This window comes from Dipteris shenzhenensis, chromosome 7 (genome assembly GCF_047967505.1).
Source record: "Dipteris shenzhenensis isolate YYH24624 ecotype China chromosome 7, Dip_SZ_1.0, whole genome shotgun sequence".
Taxonomy (NCBI): domain Eukaryota; kingdom Viridiplantae; phylum Streptophyta; class Polypodiopsida; order Gleicheniales; family Dipteridaceae; genus Dipteris; species Dipteris shenzhenensis.
The window spans coordinates 3361408-3382672 of record NC_141602.1 but is presented as its reverse complement, the minus strand read 5'-3'; the positions used below and the strand labels follow the sequence as shown (position 1 = coordinate 3382672).

The window sequence follows — 21265 nt, the reverse complement described above, 5'->3', positions numbered from 1 at the left end:
CGGGGAGGAGGAGGAGGGAGCCCGGGCAGAGAGGAAGGAGGAGAGGAGGGAGCGCGGGCGGAGCAGGAACAACGGAGAGAGGGGGAGGGGGGGAATACATTAGGTTAATTGGAAGAATAAGCTAGGTTAATTAATAGAATAAGCTTAGGTTAATTAATGAAAGATAACTCTCACCAATGGAATACAATTTTTGAGAGCCATTACTAATAGCTCAAAGCACGACTTTTCTCTTCTACTGACATCAAAATCGCAACTATCGATCTCATAGGACTGACTAATTCCTGCCTGCGTGAATTATCTGCAACGGACTTCATGTGTGATCACCGCCGGCCGGACAGGGCTTGTTCACACTTGCGGGAAGGTTGCTTTGTATTTTTTTTTCTCCTTATTTTGTGTGCGACAGCGAGACAGGTTCTGAGATCTGTTTGAGTTTTGTATTGGCTCTTGTTTGTGCTTGCTCTTTTATTGGCAAACTTTTTGTTCTGAGAGTACGAGGTGTTTGTGCCAATACGTTTAAGTTATCGACTGTCATCCTTCAAGGGAAAATTTTATGGGTGGTTTGGCATAAACTTGGCCTTCTTATTCCATATAGCTGCTTTCTATTATACTTATGCTTAGTTGCGCTGAAGGCGATCCCCCAAAGGCTAACACTACAGTCAATTTGACGATGGGGCGACACCTTGTCGTCATGAACACGATGCAAGCCTTTTTAAAGGCTTACCACTTGTGGCATGTCCATGCGGCTATACCTGCAGCAGTTACCATCTTTTAGGGCTGCCTTCTATGCGTCAACTGCCGAGTCTTTCTTGTGCATGCATCTCAGATGGTAGCATCCCTTAGCGATTTCAGATTGATTGGAAGGCATAGTTTTCAGCACAGGTGGAGCAAGCAAGGGCATGCTTGTATCATGAGGTACACCTATCAAGTATGTTGATGTTTGCAATTATAGTTTCTATATTTTACTTGACCCCTGCCAGCGTATACATTTCAGCTGCCATGCGTTCCTTAATCCTCGGCTGGATAGTGTGTGGACAGTGTGGACACCAAGAGAGAAGAAGCGTTGGTCTCTCCAAAGTTGATGTTTTGGAACGTGTTTGAGGGCTTTACAGGCACATTGACAATCCTGTTCTCTAGTACATATTGCAGGCTTCCTTGCCTCCCCTGATGAGCTGGAGTTTCCGTTTTTGCCAGGGAACTATCGTGGTCAACATTGGAGTTAACGTGGTCAACGGGAAGCAAGGAAGGCAATGCAGGTTGCAGACGTGGGGTTAAATAAGTTCTATCTTTCTGTGCCTCTTCTCGGCTTATAGGGGACATAGAATTGGTGTCAAGGTAAGGACAGTTGCATTGCAGCTATTGTTGGAATGGTCACCTCCCCATTTGTAAGCCCCAGAGCGTGGGGGAGGGAGACCTAGGGCAGAAGATGCCTAGAGAAGAGAGAGGGATGGGGCTGCCACATGGGCAGCACCTCACAGCCAATAGAGGAGGATCCCTAAAGGAACAGTACGGGACCTGCAGCAGCCTGATTGCGCAGGGATTACCAGCAAGGACAGACAACGCTTCAGTACGGAGAAGGTACGGAATGCATACGTGGCTGTACTGGGCTGGTATAGGCCTGGGAGGAGGCAAGGATGCTGCAGCAGGTAGGCGCCTGCATGAAGAAAGATGCGGGGCAGATGGCAGAGGCTATGGGCAGGTGTGAGGCCTACAAAAGGCCCTGAATCTAGGGCAGTAGGGCCCTGGCCAGTGGCGCAATGCCACGTGGCAGGTCGGCCCTGCAAATGGCGCTGAAGGGGCCTAGTGTTGTGAGCCTTTATAGGGCTGGACCAGCCACAGACTGGTCGGCCAGTTTGCTGCAGGCTGGTTGGTTTTTTGCCAGCCCCTTGGGGGCCTATAAAAGGATGTTGGAAAGGTCACCTCCCCATTTGTAAGCTTTCAAATGAGGAGTGCGTGGGGGAGGGAGACCTAGGGCAGGATGTGCCCAAAGAGAGATTACCTAGATGTGTGTAGATGTGTGGATCTGGGACAGATCTGGAGCATTCATGGTTGGTGGGGTATCTCGAGGTACAGAAGCCTACATGGAGAGCTATTGAGCGAGGTTTGTGGGCAGGCACATGGCCTGCAACATGCTCTGGATATGGCAGCAGCAGGGTCGGCCTGTGTAGATAGGCTGATTGGACTGGGTATAGCCAGCTAGACAGGCCTGGTTATGGGCTGGTCAGTGGAATGCCCCCTGCATAAGCAAATAAGGCAGTACCCTGCCCTTTATATAGGGCTAGCAGGCTGGTCGGCTGGCCAATCAAAGTCGGCCAGCACACAGCCCCAAAAGGGCAGCACACAGCCCCAAAAGGGCAGCCCACAGCCCCATAAATGGGGAGCTGTGGGGTCGGTTTTCAGACAGACTGAGTCGGCCAAAATAGGGCTGACCAGTCGGTATTTTTGCCAGGCCTTAGGGCCTTTAAAAGGAGAGGCTTAGGCCTCATTTCAGCATCCAGCATAGCCAGCAGTTCCAGGGCAGAAAGGAGCAGCAGGGAGCCTACTCTTTGGGCCTATCTACAGGAGGTGAGAGAGTGCAACAAGTGCTGCAGACTTAGCCGGGAAGAGGCCGGACCTTGGCTGTCTTCTAGGGCAGCAAGGTGCTGGGATCATCATCTTCTGGAGCAGCCATTCACAAGCATGTTGGAGCAGTGGAACAGGGACCTGTGTGCTGCAGACAAAGCTTGGCAAGGGCTGCCCACCTAGGCTGATTCACAGGCAGTAAGGTGGAGAAGAACACAATGGACAGAAAGTCTACAGAAGCTCCAGGTGGAGCACGCGGGCTCGAGTCTAGAGATAGCCAGCTGATAGGAGAAGGACCTTGTGGTAAGATCAGAGGATCTATCTCTCTTGTATTGTGTCCATAGTTTTGGACGGAAATATATATTTTGGTGGTTTCTCTATCTGGTTGGTTCATTGCCTATTGATGAGTCTGCACATCTATTGAATGCATATAAGTAAAGAAGTTTGTGATTCCACACCCCACACTGCACACTGTGTGAGCTCCTGGGCATTACTATAAGTCTTCCGTTGTGCGTACCCTCTATTGGGTATTTTCTAACAAAGGAGAGGCCCTAGGCCTCATTTCACATCCAACTATCCAGCAAGTCCAGGAGCAGACAGGTTCATCCAGAAGCCACTCCCTTGGGCCTCACACGGGAGATTCCATGAATGCTCACCTCACAAAACTTTAGGATTTGAGGGAACAGTTGCTGAATATAGATGAGATTATTTGTCACCACAATGTAAATATCCTAAGTGAAAGTATAGTTGACCATTTATCTGATCATAATTAAAGAGTTTTTATATGTGTTAATTATGGTCAAAGAAATCTTTTAATGGTCAAAGAAGTGACTACGGTCAAAGATTCTTAACTCTGGTCAAGTAAGCTTGACTTCGGTCGGGGAGACTTGGTTTATTACCAAGAGGGTTAATTGCGGTTAACTAGAGAACAACAGAGCTGACTACGATCAGAGAGTGTTGACTTCGGTCAACGAGGCTTGGCATACGCCAAGAGGGTTAACTACAGTTAATCAAGTTGTGCCAACTTCGGTTGGAAAGATGTGCCAGCTTCGGTTGGAGAGACTTGGCCATAATTAAGGCACCACAACCATTGGTCAAAGCTCCTTAATTACAACCAAGAGAGTTGACTTCGGTCGACCAAGGATTGTGTTCTATGTTCTGTTCATATGTTTATTCAGTGTTAGGGACGACCACCTCTGACTAGGATTAGTCCACAGTTTATTATTTGCATGCAAAGCGCTAACAATTAATAGGTGCCATGGTGGTGCACTTTAATTAATTGTTGCAGGTACTATGAGGGGCTAAAGACCCAAGTAATTTGGAGCGTAGCAAGTATTTCGAAGGCCACTCGCATTGTCACGATCAGTGACGTATTCCTTTCTCTATACCTTAGACTTATGGATGGTTTGATGAATGGACACTTGTGGAAGGGTATGCCCTTTCGACGGGACACTTCCTATGAGGCACAACCCTTCACAAGAGACATTCTATTGATGAGACACTACCATTGTAATGTACCCTCTCATGAAGGGTCACACCCTTCACAAGGGGTACACACCTCTTCATGCACATACACTTGGAGTACACACCTTTTCATGTGTGACTCTTCACTCTCTATATAAGAGAGGCCCAACTGTATGGATGACACACTACAGACACTCAAGCAATACAAATATTTTGTGTTCTCTGCTATTTCAGTCTCCTTTTCTATTCCTTAGCACATTTCTAAATATAGTAAATCTAGGATTTCTTAAAGTGGTATCAGAGCAAATTTCGCTCCTGCCTGTAGGAAATGCCCTCCACCTTCTAGCGCCTATCTGATACATCTCTTTCCGGTAGAAGGATATCCATGCACGTTGTGCATGGAAGAGATGGAGAGAATGAGCGTAAAATTTTTTAGCGCCAACCCCACCTAAAGTCATCAGTGGCCTCTCCATCTCCCTCACATCACGAGTTGATGTGAATGGACACGAGAAAAATCGTGTCTTTTGATGTGCTTGGGCTGTCCCAAAACCAAGGGACGCACCTTTTTCACCATCGGACGCACCTTTTGATGAAGAGTTTTGTGACTCCTCACCCAAGGGACACACCCCATCGTGGAAAAAGGACATATCTTTTCGTGTAGGGACACCCTTCTTTAAAATAGGGTTACAGCCCTTCATGAAATGGTATACCTATTCCAAGGGTCACACCCTTTAGAATAGGCACACCCTTTGGCACCAAGCACCAACCTACAAAAGGGTACCTAGAGGGCCTAAAAAGGGCAACCAGCCCTACACCGAAGGCCCAGCCCAAGACTACCCTTGCATTCAAGTAACCCAGCCTTTAATTTTTGGGAAAAGCAAGGCGGCCTAGCAGTTATTTTAGCCATCGCAAATCGGCCAGAGTCATCTCGAAAGTCGTGCCCGCTTCTCGAAAGTCGCGCCTACTGCTCCATACAGCTTATCACGCCGATTTCTGCTCCCCCCCTTGTCGATTTCTGCTTGCCAGCCCACGCCAAGCCTGCTTACCACCAACACTTCTGTTTCCAGGCTTTGCTCAACCCTTGGCGGCCTTCCATAGTCACACCAATCCTGCCCTCAGCCTGCTGAATCTGTTCGCCAGCCTTTGCTCAGCCATGGATGTTTTCCACCGTCTCTGAAGAGTGACAGCTTGATGCCAATCTCTGCACAGCCTGCTCTATCTCTTCACCCCGCCATCTCAGCCTGCGAACAGAAGCCTTGATGTCCAGCAAATCTCCTCAGCCAGCCCCTCTTGTACAAGACAATCTCGCCTCTACACAACAGATCGAGATCCTGGGTGGTTCGTGGTTTTGCTGGCAACATATTCTGCCCACAACCGGACTGTTTGGTCGCTGAATCGCCTTCCTCTAAAGCAAACCCTACTTTCAAAATTTGAAGCCTGACTATTGTCTTCTACCAACTCGACATCAGGATCTCCTTCAACTCGCAATTGATGTTGTACTTTTTCCAGCCCGAAGCCCACTGCTGGTACACGCTTTTCAGCACAGTCAGGCAGATCTAATCTATGCCAGGTGGATTCTTTCCATTCTGTTTCTCAGAATTCGCTTTCATATTGTTATTTGCTGCTCATTATCAAATTACAGCAAATGAAAGCCCCCTCCTTAAAGCATGGAAACCCTTGGTAATGCCCCAGTCCCTTCAAGGACACCTCAGGCATCATCTATCACACAATATCGTGTTCAGATTGCACAACCAGCCCATTTCGGAGCTTTGCATCGTGGGTCTTCTGTGTCACGTGCCCTTCTAGTGACTTGGACCACATCCTATGAAGACCCCAGAAATTGTAATAGGACGTAGTCTAGATGTTAGACAAGTGGCATGTTGCCATTTTGGAAGGAGCTCGAAGCTCTTGTAATATTGATTCACGTTTTTGGATTTTGAGAGACATAGCTCTACGCTGAACTCTTGTACCCAGTTTCTCTTGATGAATAAAAACCTTTGGGGGGGTCTAGCCTGACGATTGTTCTGGGCCCTAGTGTATCTGTAGAGAGAGGGAGAGAGGGAGAGCAAGAGAGTGTTTGCAGAGTGTTTTTGTGATGAAGATTGCATTGGTATCAGAGCGTGGCTTCACAGTTTTTTGATCAAGTGTAGGATATCTCTGACGGGAGTTTTTGTTGGTTGAGAGACCACAGAAGAGAAGAGCCAACGCAAATTCAGATTGGCATTAGTCTAGGACATAGGTGTGAAGAATTCCATCATCTGGGTCCTGAGGCGTCAACTGAAAGACTACGCTAGGTGCCTTGGATTGCTCAGGTGTCTGATGGAGAACCCACGCAGGGAGAAATCAGATTAGTGTCAGGGCTGAGCCATTTGTGCTGATGCCATAATCAGGAGTGTGGTAGTTTCTCTTTCATGGCCCCGTGAAAAAGGCGCACGTAGAGGCTCTCCGAACACTTGGCAATGGCGCAACGATAAATGTGCAAAAGTTTTTGTTTTCTTCCGCCGTTGATTCTCTGTGTGCACACAGAACCTCCCGTGACGGATTCTCCAGAAGGTCCCGCTACAGATTCTCCGCAAGGTGCGACGCGCGACGTCAATGAGCCAGCCAAAGTTTGAATCTTAGGCTGACGTGACAGCCAGCGTGGCAACCAAGGTGACATGGCGGCCACACGTGCGGGCTGACATGGCAGCTAGGTGGCATGCATGTGCAGGTGCTGATGTGGCACACGTGTGGATGACATGGCAGTCCATGTTGGCAGATAGCTGAGATGGACAGATTAGCTGATATGGTAGACAGCTCAGTGGATGACGTGGCAGTCCGGATATGTGGCAGCTGACTTGGAGTGCTAGCTAGACAGCTGAGGTGGCAGACTTGAGGTTAAGCTAACATAAATGTGGTTAGTGGATTGGTTAGAGGTCCAGTTAGTTGACCCAACCAGGCTAATCTAGTCACTGTAACCAGACTATGATCAGTCCAGTTAGTCTAGTTGTAGACTAACCAAACCAAAACAAAACGAGTCAGTTTGGTTAGTGTAACCAACCGGTTACTTCATCTAGTTACTGTCAAGAAAAAAAAAGAAAAGAAAAAGACGGTTACAGAGATTGTTTCTGTCAGCAGTTTTCACCAACCTGTCAGACTTTTACTGTCTGAAAAGCAGCAGAAACAAAGTAAAATCAAAGATTTGCACAAGTAAAGGAATGCATGCCTTTGTGCTCAGAAAATGGAATCAGATGCATGCTCAGTGCTTTTTGCAGCAGCGAGAAAAGGGGCAATATAGTTGTGGATGCTTTGGCAACTTTGTGGGTTTATGCTTTGAGTTGACAGCCCATTATTGGCACAAGTTGTGAATGCAAGACACCTCTTGTTGAGGAACTTTCTCTTTGGAAAAAAAAGCGAAGGTTGAGTGCATCAGTTGCTTACACAGTGTGTGTGAGAGAGGTGCAGATCTCAGACAAGTTGCAGCGATGGCTTCACAGTAGCATGCCCAATCATCCCATGAGGGAATGGCAGAGTCTAACCAGGTACAGCAGGCTGAGGCTTTACAGATTAAAAAAAGAGAATGCCTACAGAGAGTTGATTACTCAGTTGGGAGAGGCAACAAGCGATCCCTTGTTTCGTAGGATGGTACAACCTCTCTTTGAGGAAAACTAGAGAAGCCTCCCTCTGGAGCAGATAAGGAAGAAGTGGTGGTGGGCAAAAAGAGGAAAAGAGGAGGTCCTCTTCCCAAGAAGAAGAAGGCGAAGCATCATCACAGTTCATCCAGTTCGTCTTCATCTTCTAGCTCTACCTCTTCATCCTTGACATCACCTCCTTCTTCGGGATCTTGACAGTCAAAGAAGAAACAGAAGAAGAAGAAGAAGTCTAGTAGGAAGGTAGAGACTAAAGAATTCAAGGACGGTGGAAAGTTAGTAAGATTTGCCACTTACAATGGCCGGTATGGCCAAGTTGAAAAGGCTATTCAGTTCATAAGGTAGTTTGATGCTGCTTTCATCCTGGAAAATTTTAGTGAGTCCCCAAAGCTTCGTATGGTTGGTTTACACTTGACTGGTACAGCGAGTGCATGGTGGATAGCTAAAACAGCCAATTATGTAGCCCCCAGGAAATGGAAGGACTTAAAGAAAGCTTTCTATAAACGGTTTATTCCCAAACAGTTTCGGGATCATGTCCTTCTGGGTTGGGAGAGCATTCATAAGGAAGCACAAGATACAGTTGAGTCTTACAACCAGAAATTTTGGGACGCATACTTGCAGGTTTCGCCTTTCAAGAATATTTCTGACAAGACTCAACTCAGGAAGTACAGGGCAAGACTCACTCTAAAGATAGAGGCCCAAGTGAACACCAAAGATATTAAAGAAATATCAGATCTTATGCATTCAGCCAATGTGGCTAGTCTCATGTACATGCAGGATCCTACTAGTGTGCCTTCAGTACAGGTAGGGTTACCGGGGGATAAAAAGCCAGTGACCCCCAAGCTTGAAACAAGAGAGTTTCCCAAGGCTTAGAGGAGGGGGTTTCAGCCTCAGAAGTCGAGGGGAAACGAAGTGCAAAAGCCCTATAAGGGAAGACCACAATTTACCCCTGAACAGATTGAAGCTTTCAGGAAAGAGGGTAAATGCTTTAGGTGTGGCAAAGAGGGGCATGTGGCTGCCCAATGTCTAGAAAAGCCTTCAACTTCGAAGGGAAAAGAGGCAGAGAAGCCATGGTGACCGCAAAAGCCAATGGCAGGAGGGATTTCTGACATATTGGGTCATGTTTTAAACAAGAGGAATGAGAATTGCTGCTATCTTGGGGCAAAGTCAGAGACCAGCAAGCGCCGATTTTATTTGATCCAAGGGCTACTGATAACTTTATATCAGAGGATCTAGCCTTGAGGTTGGGAATAAAGATGGAGGAGTTGAGCAGGGCTTTAGATATCGATCAGATGCTCTGTGGGAACCTTGTGCCAGTCACTACCTTGATAGGGAAGCTCCGTCTTCATGTATAGAGTTATGTGGATGAGAAAGACTTCTTCATTTCTCCACTGAAACATCATGATGTTGTTTTGGGTATGCCTTGGTTTCATCGCAAGGCAGTGAAGTTGACTCTTCCTGAAAGAGTGCTGGAGTTTGTACATAGGGGCAAAGTACATCGTGTGGTTGCTAGGAATAGAGGGGAAACTATTCCCATTGTATCAAATAGTTCTGTTGGAAAAGAAATAAAGTATGCAGTTTCGGCTTGCATGATTTTTGTAAAAGAGAGAGATATGGAAATGCATGCTGAAATAAGTGAGGCAGATCAGAATAAATTTCAGTTTCTTGAAAATTTTAAAGATTGCTTTTCTCCCTGAAAGACCTGAGGATCATGGCATAGAACTCATTCCTGGCAGCGAGCCACCGAATAGGCCCCCATACAGAGTTAGTGCAACCCAGCGAGAAGAGATTATGACTTAGGTGCAGGACTTGTTGTCTAAGGGGCTGATTCAGCCCAGTTCTTTCTTTTTTGTTCGCATGTACTGCTAGTATAGAAGAAAGATGGCTCATTCCGTATGTGCGTCGATTACCGCGCACTGAACAAAATGACCATCAAGAATAGATTCCCTATTTCGCGCATTGATGATGTGCTGGGTCAGTTACATGGAGCTTCAGTTTTCAGCAGGATAGATCTGAAGAGTGGCTATCACCAAGTGAGGATACAGCCTCAGGATGTGCACAAGACAGCGTTCCACACTACTTTTGGGTTGTATGAGTATTTGGTGATGTCTTTTGGATTGACAAATGCCCCAGCTACTTTCAATAGGATGATGGATCGTATCTTCCGACCCTACAGATAGTTCACTGGTACTTTCTTCGATGACATAATTGTCTTTTCTAAGTCCAAAGAAGAGCACAAGGAACATCTTGCTATGGTGTTTCAAGAGCTGAGAAATCATAAGCTCTTTGCAAACAGCAAGAAAAGTGAATTCTTTTTGGAAGAAATCCATTACTTGGGGCATATAACATCCAAAGATGGGATACAGATCCGGCAAAGATCCGTGCCATTCAGGAATGGCTAGAGCTGAAAACTGTGCATGAAGTTCGAAGTTTCCTAGGCCTGTGTTCTTACTACAGAAGATTTATCAGGTCTTTTGCAGATATAGCCACTCCACTCCACGATCTACTAAAAAAAATGCAGCTTTCAGATGGGGAATTCCTCAAAAGACAGCATTCATCACACTCAAAGAGAGACTGACCACAGAACCATCTTGATAGTTCCAGATTTATATCAGCCATTTGATGTGGATTGTGATGCTGCTTGTGGGGAATGTGTTGGGGCTGCATTGCATCAGAATGGTCATGTAGTGGCCTATGAGAGCAGGACTCCGGGATGCAGAGAGATATCTGGGAATCGATGAGAAAGAGTTATTGGCTGTAATTCATGCCATCCATACATGGAAGCATTATCTTTTGGGTGCAGATTTTACAGTTAAAACATATCGCCAAAGTCTGAGATACTTTTTGACTCAGACAAAGCTTTCCGAGAAGCATATGAAATGAGCAAACATGCTGTCAATGTACCATTTTCAGATTGTCCATATTCTAGGAGTTTGGAACAGAGTGGTAGATGCCTTGTCCCGAAGACCCCAGGTCAACAATGGGACTATTGCTTATCATCATGACCTGGAAGACACGGAGAGCAATATGCTAAACGATGCAGATTTTGGTGAGATTTTACAGCAAATGCAAGAGGGATAGTCCACCAGTCACTATTCCTTGAAAGATGGGTATCTCATGAAAGATGACTGTCTACGCATCACTCAAGAGATGAGGAAAAATAATTTGAAGGAATGCCATGCACCTCCATATGCTGGACATAGAGGAATTACAGCAACTACTCAAGCACTAGAGAGGTATTTCTTTTTGGCCAGGGATGCGGAAAGATATACATCAATCTATTACTGAATGCCTTACGTGTCAGAACGTGAAGTATGATAGACGGAAGGCACCTGGCCTACTTATGCCTCTTCCCGTGCCTCAGGCATCGTGGGAAAGTATTGCAATGGACTTCATTTTTGATTTGCCAAGATCAAAGTCAGGGAATGATGGGATTTGGACTGTCATTGATAGATTCATTCCGGTTCGCAAAATCATAAAGGCAGATCATATGGCTAAGCTTTTCATGGCATAGATCTTTAAGCACCATGGTATGCCTAAGTCCATTGTCAGTGATCGAGATCCCAGAATGACCAGTCTATTCTGGAGAGCTTTATTTGATAATATGGGGACGAATCTGAATTTTTCTTCTTCTTTCCATCCCCAGACAGATGGTCAAAGTGAAGTAGCAAATTCTACAGCATTGGATATGCTGAAATGCTACGTGGGTGACCGAGGTTCAGACTTAGAAAAGTACCTACCGTTGGTAGAGTTTGCTTACAATAATACAGTACACAGCTCTACAGGGAAAGCCCCCTTTGAGATCATCTATGGGAAGGTGATTCTGCCACCTATCCCAAGGACCAAGGACGAAATATTTGCAGCTGATCAGTTTGTGAGAGACCTCTAGACAGCTTACAGCCAAGTCCGGACAACAATTGAAAGGTCTCAAGAGAAGCATAAAAGAGCTGCAGATAAGCATAAGAGACAGTTAAATCTCAAGGAAGGGGATTCGGTACTTTTAAAGTTTGAGAAAGCTAGGCTCTGCAAGTTTAAGTGTATGCAAAGTTATCTCCCAAATACTATGGCCCTTTTGTTGGAGATAAGTGCACACTAAGTGTATTATTTCCTAGTCTACATTAGTCTAAGACTAAGTCTAAGTCTAAGTCTAGTCTTTATGTCTTGAGTGTGTGCCATGTGGCACTTCTACAATTATCCCATAAGCACTCTTGCTTTATGTCTTGTACTTTGGCCCATATATTCAATGGGTCACATCATTCTAATCTATCAGTCTAGCTTGTGTCTTGTCTACACTCTTCTCAAGGTATTTCTAGTCTTTCAGTCTTGTTATTTCATTTCCAGTTTCTAGTTCTAGTTCTTGCTTCCATATTCCAACATGGTATCAGAGCTAGGTTGATCCCTCTTCTTCCTCTTCTCTCCCCTCAGTCTGCCTTTTCTCAGATCTCTCTCCCGCTCAAGATCTGCGCTCCCTCTTCACATTTTCCCCTCTTTCTGCCCCGCCATTGCACTCCAGATCTACGCGACAGATCTGTGTGTTTCTGCTCCAGATCTGCGCCAGATCTGCGCATCATTTCTGCCAGATCTGAGCTCCAGATCTGTGCGAACCTGCTGTCACATCTGCACCCGCTCCTACTGTCGCTCTTGACAGATCAGCGCCGTCCGTACAGGCGTCCGTACTCCGCTGTGACCGTACGCCGTCTGTACTTCGACGTCGTCCGTACGTACCTGCACCCGTTGTACCAGTGCTGTACCTGCACCCGTTGTACCAGTTCAGGTGGCCTCTACTGCTGCAGATCTGCCTGCCATTTCTGTCCTGATTTTGTGAGCTGAAGGAGCTGCCCACGACTTTCTGAAGCTGCTGCCCGTACCTTTTCTGTTCGAAATAAAGGAGGAGCTGAAGTTTTTTTATCTCTGCCCAACCTGCATTCAGTTCTGCATTCAGTTCTTGCTAAGGTACTGTACATTGTCTCTTTCAGTTTGCTGAGCAGTCCTTTTTAATCCTCATATCTGCAAACTGCTGGTTCCTCCTACTTCGATGGGCTGTCATATGCTATGGCCCTGACAAAGTGGTGAGAGGACCGGCTTCTGGGATCTCTTCCTCTCATTTATTTTCTGCAATATTGTAAGGGAATAGACACTGCCCTTGCATCCTAGCAAGAGGTAAGACCTTCCCACATGGCATCTTCCTCTCATTCTCTCATATCTATCGACAAATTCAATGGGTCCAACTTTCATACTTGGCAGATCAAAATCAAGTGCCATCTTATGAAAGAAGGCCTTTGGGACATTGTTCACCGTGATGCTCCCGAAGGTCCATCTGAGCAAGTTGTTGCTGCCAAGAACGACAAAGCCTATGCTATCATATTGCTTGGCCTTGGAGATGATTACATTCATCACATCTCCGACATACAGTCTGCTCCTCAAGCATGGATCATTTTGGACACTCTTTTTGGAGCCCGATCTAAAAACTCTAAGATTGCACTTATGATCTCATTCTTTGATCTACATATGCAGGAAGGAGCTACTATAGCCTCTCATGTCAATTATCTTCGCAGTCTTATGGTTCAGCTTGCGTCAGTCAAATCTCCCATCTCCGAAGATATTGCTATTGCTGTGCTTCTCAAAAGCTTACCTGACTCCTATGCTACTCTTGTCACTACCTTCAAGTATCATAATAATCCTTCTCTTGAGGGTATCATCAATGCTCTCCAAGAGGAAGAAAGAACTCAACAACGAAAGGTAACTGACACTGCATTTTTAGCAAAGAAAGGAAGTTCTAAGGTAAGAAAGCCTTGCACCCATTGTGGCAAAACTAATCATGTGGAGAAGGACTGTTTCAAGGCTCATCCATGCACCATTTGTGGCCATGATAATCACCGGGAGAGGGACTGCTACTCCAAAACCTCTACATCAGCTCCTGTATCCACCTCAGCCCATGTTGCTGCAACATCTCCATCAGCTGATCCTGCTGTTCCTTCCTCACATGATGAGAAGTGGGCTTTCTGATTACTTCTATGTTTTGTCTACCACCTTGACCACCGATGATGTAGGTCAAGGGGTTCTAGTGTCTTGGTCTTTCTATTTGTCTACAGTCAGTCTTCTGTCTATCTAGTCTTGTCTGTCTGTCTATTTGTCTATCAATCTGACTGTGTTTTAGATCCATCTTGTCCCTACCCTTGTGGACCCATATGAGGATATCACTTGAGGAGGGGTGTCTCAGGATCTTTTGTCTGTCATGTTTTCTATCTTGTCTCTCAGTCTATCAGTCTTTATGTCTGTCTTGTCTTTCTGTCTTACTCCTAGTGTCCACTTAAGGAGGGTGTTGGAGATAAGTGCACACTAAGTGTACTATTTCCTAGTCTACATTAGTCTAAGACTAAGTCTAAGTCTAAGTCTAGTCTTTATGTCTTGAGTGTGTGCCATGTGGCACTTCTATAATTATCCCATAAGCACTCTTGCTTTATGTCTTGTACTTTGGCCCATATATTCAATGGGTCACATCATTCTAATCTATCAGTCTAGCTTGTGTCTTGTCTACACTCTTCTCAAGGTATTTCTAGTCTTTCAGTCTTGTTATTTCATTTCCAGTTTCTAGTTCTAGTTCTTGCTTCCATATTCCAACACCTTTCAGGGTTATCGAAAGAATAAATGAGGTTGCATACAGGTTAGCATTGCTAGAGCATTGGAGGATTCACAATGCATTCCATGTGAGTCTTCTAAAGAAATTTCAGGGGCCAGAGCCTACAGAGGCAATATCAGAGGATCCACCAAAAGTGGATGAGCTGGAGGAGGTCCTTCAGCTAGAGCAGATTGTGTACCATACTGTACGCAAAGGCCGACAGGGCAAGGAATTTTACAGATACCTTGTAAAATTCAAGAACTATACGGCATTAGATGCCAAGTGGATGGATGAAGACATGTTGTCCGATCATCCACACCTTTTGGATGTTTACAAGGAAGCTTTTCAGTTGAGGTCAACTGAATAGAAGCTGAGGGGATGTCACCACAATGTAAATATCCTAAGTCAAAGTACAGTTGACCATTTATCTGATCATAGTTAAAGAGTTTTTATATGTGTTAATTATGGTCAAAGAAGTGACTACGGTCAAAGGTACTTGACTCTGTGGTTTTTTACCAAGAGAGTTAATTGCGGTTAACCAAAGAACTCAGAGCTGACTATGGTCAGAGTGTTGACTTCGGTCAACGAGGCTTGGCATACGCCAAGAGGGTTAACTACAGTTAATCAAGTTGTGCCAACTTCGGTTGGAGAAACTTGGCCATAATTAAGGCGCCATGACCATTGGTCAAAGCTCCTTAATTATGACCTAGAGGGTTGACTTCGGTCGACCAAGGATTGTGTTCTATGTTTCGTTCATATGTTTATTCAGTGCTGGAGACGCCCACCTGTGACTAGGATTAGTCCACAGTTTATTATTTGCATGCAAAGCACTAACAATTAATGGGTGCCATGGTGGTGCACTTTAATTAATTGTTGTAGGTACTATGAGGGGCTAAAGACCCAAGTAATTTGGAGCGTAGCAAGTATTTCGAAGGCCACCCGCGTGACCAAGTGCTACGAAGACCCCAGAAATTGCCCTTAGAGGCATGTAATAGGACGTAGTCTAGATTTTAGACAAGTGGCATGTTGCCATTTTGGAAGGAGCTTAAAGCTCTTATAATATTGATTCACGTTTTTGGATTTTGAGAGAGACAGCTCTACGCTGAACTCTTGTACCCAGTTTCTCTTGATAAATAAAAACTTGGGGGGGGGGGGGGGTCTAGCCCGACGATTGTCCTGGGCCCTAGTGTATCTGCAGAGAGAGGCAGAGCAAGAGAGAGTGTCTGCAGAGTGTTTTTGTGACGAAGATTGCATTATTCCGGATTCAGAGATGATTACCACCACTCTGAATTCTTTTCCTATGTCTTATCTCGGTTTCCATACCTCGCTGAATTTGTCATTGAGGGAGGGGGGGTAGCAATCCTCTCTCTCTTCACAAGTTGGTAGGGCTCTTGTTGCAGGAGGAGCAGTCAAGAAAGAACATGGCAAGACGGGTTGGCGAGCATGCCATGCTTTCAAAGTTCAGGCCCAAAGGAAAAGGGCAGCAAAAGCAACATGGAAATCAGCCCACACATCAGCATAAAGCTGATTTAGGACAGTCCTCTCTTAAGGCTAAAGGTGATGTAGAGAAGCCTAAGAGGAAGGGCATTTGTCACTACTGCAAGAAGCTGGGTCATTACATTGGTGAATGCAAGAAGCGAATAGCTAAGGAGAAGAAAAAGGATTCGGGTTTGGGTGTCTCAGATGCTTCAGCTCCTAATGCACATGATGGAGGGGATGTTACAGCCAACTTTGTGGAAGAGCATCATGCCTTTTTGTCTTGCATTTCAGATTTTCCAGTGGCTAGTTCAGATGCTACAGCCACTCTTGAGGATGACCAGTCTGCTTTCTTTACTTGCAGCTATGACCCTTCAAAGGATGCATGCTCTTTCAGTGTCAATGAGACACTGAACACTTGGTATTTTGAGAGTGGTGCTTCCAAGCACATCACTTCAAGGAATAGTCTTATTGCATCTCTGCATGCACCACCTGCTAAAAAGAAGGTGACATGTGCAAACAATTCAGTGTGTGGAGTGGGTGACATCATACTCACCTCCATGGATGGCACATATTTCAGAATTACTGATGTTCTTTATGTGCTAGGTATAAAGAAGAATTTACTTTTAGTGTCCTCTCTCAATCGAGGAGGATTTCAGGTCATATTTGATGATGCTAAGTCTGCAGTCCGAGACAAAGAGAATGACTATGCTTTGATGTTGTCTGGCACTTTGTATCGGGGTCTTTTTCAGCTTGACATTTATGAGAGAAGATCCGATCTTGCACTTTTAGTGAGCACTCCCATTGCTGCGATGCAGAATGCAGAGTTATGGCATGCCAGATATGGGCACATGAGCTATGGCAGCTTGATGACACCTCAGAAGCATGCTATGGTTGATGCATTGCCTCCTTTGGAGTCAACTCCTCCTCATGCATGTGATGGATGCATCCTTGGCAAGATGCATAGATTTCCCTTTAAAAGGGTGGTGCAATAAGAGCTACTCGCAAATTACAGCTCATACATAGTGATGTCTGCGGTCCCATGAGGACACCTGCTTTTGGTGGTTATCTCGATTATGTTACATTCATAGATGACTACACCAATTATACTTGGGTCTATGGCCTGAAGAAAAAATCAGATGTGTTTATGCATTTAAACACTTTGTGGCCATGGTTGAAAATGAGACAAGACTCAAGGTGTAGACACTTCGCATTGACAGAGGCGGGGAGTATATGTCTCATGAATTTGAGGCATTTATAAAGGAGAAATGCATCACACATCAGCTTACAACGAGGCTTACACCTCAGCAAAATGGTAAAGTTGAGCGAAAAAATTGCACTCATAGAGATGGATAGATGCATGCTTACTAGTAAGAAGTTGCCTCATAGATTTTGGCTCGAAGGCCTCATGTGTGCCAATTATGTTTTGGATCGGGCTCCCACAAAGACTTTGAAGACAATCACTCCCTATGAGGCTTGGCATGGGAGAAAGCCTTCAGTGGATCACTCTGGTTGGTTATGTTGCATATGTCCATGTGCCTATGGAGTTTCGACATAAGTTGTCAGATAAAGCACTTAAGTGTATCTTTGTTGGGTATAGTGCACAAAGCAGAGGCTATCGTCTCTACAATCCTGCCACTCGCAAGATTTTTGTGAGTAGAGATGTTATTTTTTCAGAGAATTCAGCACATACACATGCTGAATTTTCTATTCCAGCTTCTTCAGATGATGCTTTTGAGGGGATGCTTCCTATAGCTTTTGGTTCTCCATTTGAGGCTCATGCTGAAAATCAGAATTTACAGCAACCTCCTCTTGGTCCACATGCCGCGATTCAGCCACATGCTGATTTTGTTCCTCCACAAGGTTGTCAGGCAAGAGATTCAAGAGATACATGCAGCCAAAACAGTTCCAAATTGGTTGCTACAGACTCTCATGGAGAGTAGACTTGAGGCACCTTTGCTTGGTAGGACTCGTAGTGTAGCAAGGCACGCAAGGGGGGCTCTTTCTGTTGAGATAGCAGCTTGTAGGTACTCTTCTTGATGAAGAAGAACCTGACTCTTTTGAAGAAGCCAGGATGATGTGCATTGGATGAATGCCATGCACAATGAATTGTAGTCCTAAGTCCATTGAGAAAATTCAGACTTGGGATGTTGTGGATTTGCCACCAGAGAAACATGCCATTAGTACCAAATGGGTTTTCAAAGTGGAAAGGAAGCCAGATGGGTCCATTGAAAGGTACAAGGCACGGCTGGTTGTCAAAGGCTATGCTCAAGAAAAGGGCATAGATTACGAGGAGACTTTTGCTCCTACATCCTGGGTGACTACCATAAGCTCAGTTATTGCCATGGCTGCAAATTTTGTTTGGAATGTCCATCCGTTGGAAAAATTGCTTTTGTAAGCCTATAGCCACTCCCATGGAGCTAGGGCTGAAGCTTACTATGTATGATGCACGTGAATCATTTGAGCAGGTATATGCACATCCCAAAGACAACACATTGGCAGGCTGTAAAACGCATCTTCCGTTAAGGCACAAAGTCTTATAGCTTGATGTTTCTCAGGGGGGGTGACTTGCAAATGCATGCTTACATTGACTCAGATTGGGTTGGAGACTATGACACTAGGCAATCCACTAGTGGTAATTGTTTCTTTTGGGGCAAAGCTTGCATTTCTTGGCTGAGCAAGAAACAATCTACAGTGGCTACTTCATCATGTGAAGCTGAGTACAGGGCAGCTTTTAAAGCGACAGTTGTATGTGTTTGGCTGCGTCGTTTGTTTGCTGATCTTCATCTCTTATTGGAGGGTCCTTCTCGAATTCTCAGTGATAGCCAGAGTGCTATAGCAGTGGCAAAGAATCCTGTGTTTTATGCTCACACGAAGCACATGTGAGATCGGGAGAGAGAGCAAAGGTGAGAACTGAAAACGGGAGAGAGAGAGAGTTGAAAGCTTAGTTGCAAATAGATGAGTGTAAGAGTGATACAACTGAAGGAGTGAGATAAGGTTTTGTCCTAGTGACAAAACCTTAGTAGTCACTAACCATAGTTAGTGGGCTAACTGCGGTTAGGGAGAAAAACCTCTTAAAGAGGGAAAACTGCCCCTAACTAGTTTATTAAATTACATTGGTCACTGCTGAATTATATCTATAATTCTAACACCCCCCTGTAGTGCCAATGCCATGTACAAGGATGATTAATCACCAAACGGATATAAGTTCAGGGCACTGCGAAATGCCTCAAACTTTTCACGTGGAAGTGCTTTGGTGAAAATATCTGCAACATTTTGATGTGTGGACTCAATGATCATACTGATCTCTCCTGCATGCAACTTCTCTCTGACGTAGTGATAGTGAACCTCAATGTGCTTCGTGCGAGCATGAAACACTGGATTCTTTGCCACTGCAATGGCACTCTAACTATCAGTGAGAATTGGAGAAGGACCCTCCAATGACAAATGAAGATCAGCAAATAGACGACGCAGCTAGACACATTCAACTGTTGCTGTGAAAGCTGCCCTGTACTCAGCTTCACATGATGAGGTAGCCACTGTAGATTGTTTCTTGCTCAGCTAGGAAATGCAAGCTTTACCCAAAAAGAAACAATTGCCACTAGTGGACTGCCTAGTGTCATAATCACCAGCCCAATCTGAATCACTGTAGGCATGCATCTGCAAGTCACCCCCCTGGTTTGGTGATTGATCACTTCCTTGTATATCACATTGGCATTGCAGGGGGGTGTTAGAATTATTGCGAGGAGTCAATATGCCCAAAAACTCAAGGATCTTGAAAAAATCAGAAAATGGAAGCTAGTTGTATGGTTTTTAAAGCATTAATAGAAGTTAGCTTTTTCTGAGAAAAAAAGAGTCTAACACGTTGAGTGCTCCTCAACACAATCCTTCCACTTGATCTTGTATTCCGTGATAGTTCTATTCCCGATTTATCTTTTACGAAATTCAAGAATACTCTCATGTTTGTGTGGAATAAAAGTCAAATCAGTAACTTCTATTATTTCTTGAGGAGAAATAAGCTGATCATTAGGACCCAATAACTCTTTCAGTCTACTGAGATGAAAAACTGGATGTACTTTAACATCAAGAGGCAATTCTAGTTTATATGCATTGGTTCAATTCTTTCAATAATCTTGAATGGACCACAATATGTGGGGGATAATTTTGGAACCAGACAAGTACTTACGCTCTTGGATTCCTTGGGAATACATAAATATACCATCATTCCATCAACGTACTCTCTGGGTGAAGGATGTCTATTAGCATAAAATCTATCCTGATCCTGGGCACTTCTAATAGACTCACTCCTTGGCAAACTGCAACATTTCTTGCATATATTGCAAGAATGTCCTTGTAGCATCATTGTTTATTCCCTTGAACCCAACCATAACTAGTGACTTAGGTTGAAACCTGTACATAAGCATAAAAGGATTGTAACCCGTACTTAAATGCTTTGCACTGTTATAAGCACATTCTATCATGGGGAGATAGTCTTCCCATGAAGACTGTCTCTTAGAAACATATGCACAAAGCATATCTTCAACCAACCAGTTGACCTTTTCTGTACTGCCATCGGATTGTGCATGATCTGAGTGTTAGAAATCGAGCAATAGAGGGTACGCATAGCAGAAGACTGATAGAATAGCCCAAGCGCTCACACAGTGTGTATGGGGAGTGGATTCACAAACTTCTTAAACTATGTGCATCACCTAGATGTGCAGACTCATCAATAGACAATAATCCAGCCAGATATAGAAGCTACCAAAACAATACATTTCCGTCCAAAATTATGGACACAACAGAAGAGAGAGAGATCCAAAGTCCCACCAGAGCGTGGTCCTTTAATCTTACCTCAATGTACTTCTACTCTCTGCTGGATATCTCTGGACTTGAGCCCGCGTGCTCCACCTCGAGCGTATGTAGACCCGTCCGGATCACAACACCTGGCTGCCCTAGAAGACAGCCAGGATCCAGCCCCTAGGGAGCTCAGTCTGCAGCACACCTTCAACTCTCCTTCACCTCCAAGATGAGGCCCAAGGGAATGCATTCAGGCTGCTCCTGTCTGCTCCTCTGCCCTAGAAGACAGCCAAGGTCCAGCCCCTAGGGAGCTCAGTCTGCAGCACACCTTCAACTCTCCTTCACCTCCAAGATGAGGCCCAAGGGAATGCATTCAGGCTGCTCCTGTCTGCTCCTCTTTCTGCTGAACTGTTGGATGAATGAATGAGGCCCAATGGCCTCTTTATATATGCCCAGTCTGCTGCAAAACCCCCTTTAAGAGCTCTCATAACTAGGGCCTTTGGCCCCTACTTCTAGGGCTTTAGCTTTCACTTCAAGGCAGTGTCCCAGCCCCTTGGTCTGCCCTACATAAGGCCTGGTTGGCTGGCTCCAACCAGCCCAATCAGCCTCTTCATGTAGCCGACTCCCTCTGCTGGTCTGATCCGTCGTGTTGCACCTCTGTCCGCGTCTGTCTGGAACTCCAGACAGCCCCGAACTAGCACCTAGTGCTACTCTAACCAGG

General features: G+C 45.2%; 1 protein-coding gene across 2 annotated transcripts in view; it reads left to right on the top strand.

The window, feature by feature from the left end:
* Nucleotides 1-225: 225 nt before the first annotated feature.
* MAP1A (methionine aminopeptidase 1A) overlaps nucleotides 226-21265 on the top strand; it is a 216918-nt gene continuing 195878 nt past the window's right edge. For both annotated transcript variants that reach the window (XM_087376968.1, XM_087376967.1), the window contains exon 1: nucleotides 226-361. The gene's annotated coding sequence lies outside the window, so the exon portion shown is untranslated. The remainder of the gene's footprint in view (nucleotides 362-21265) is intronic.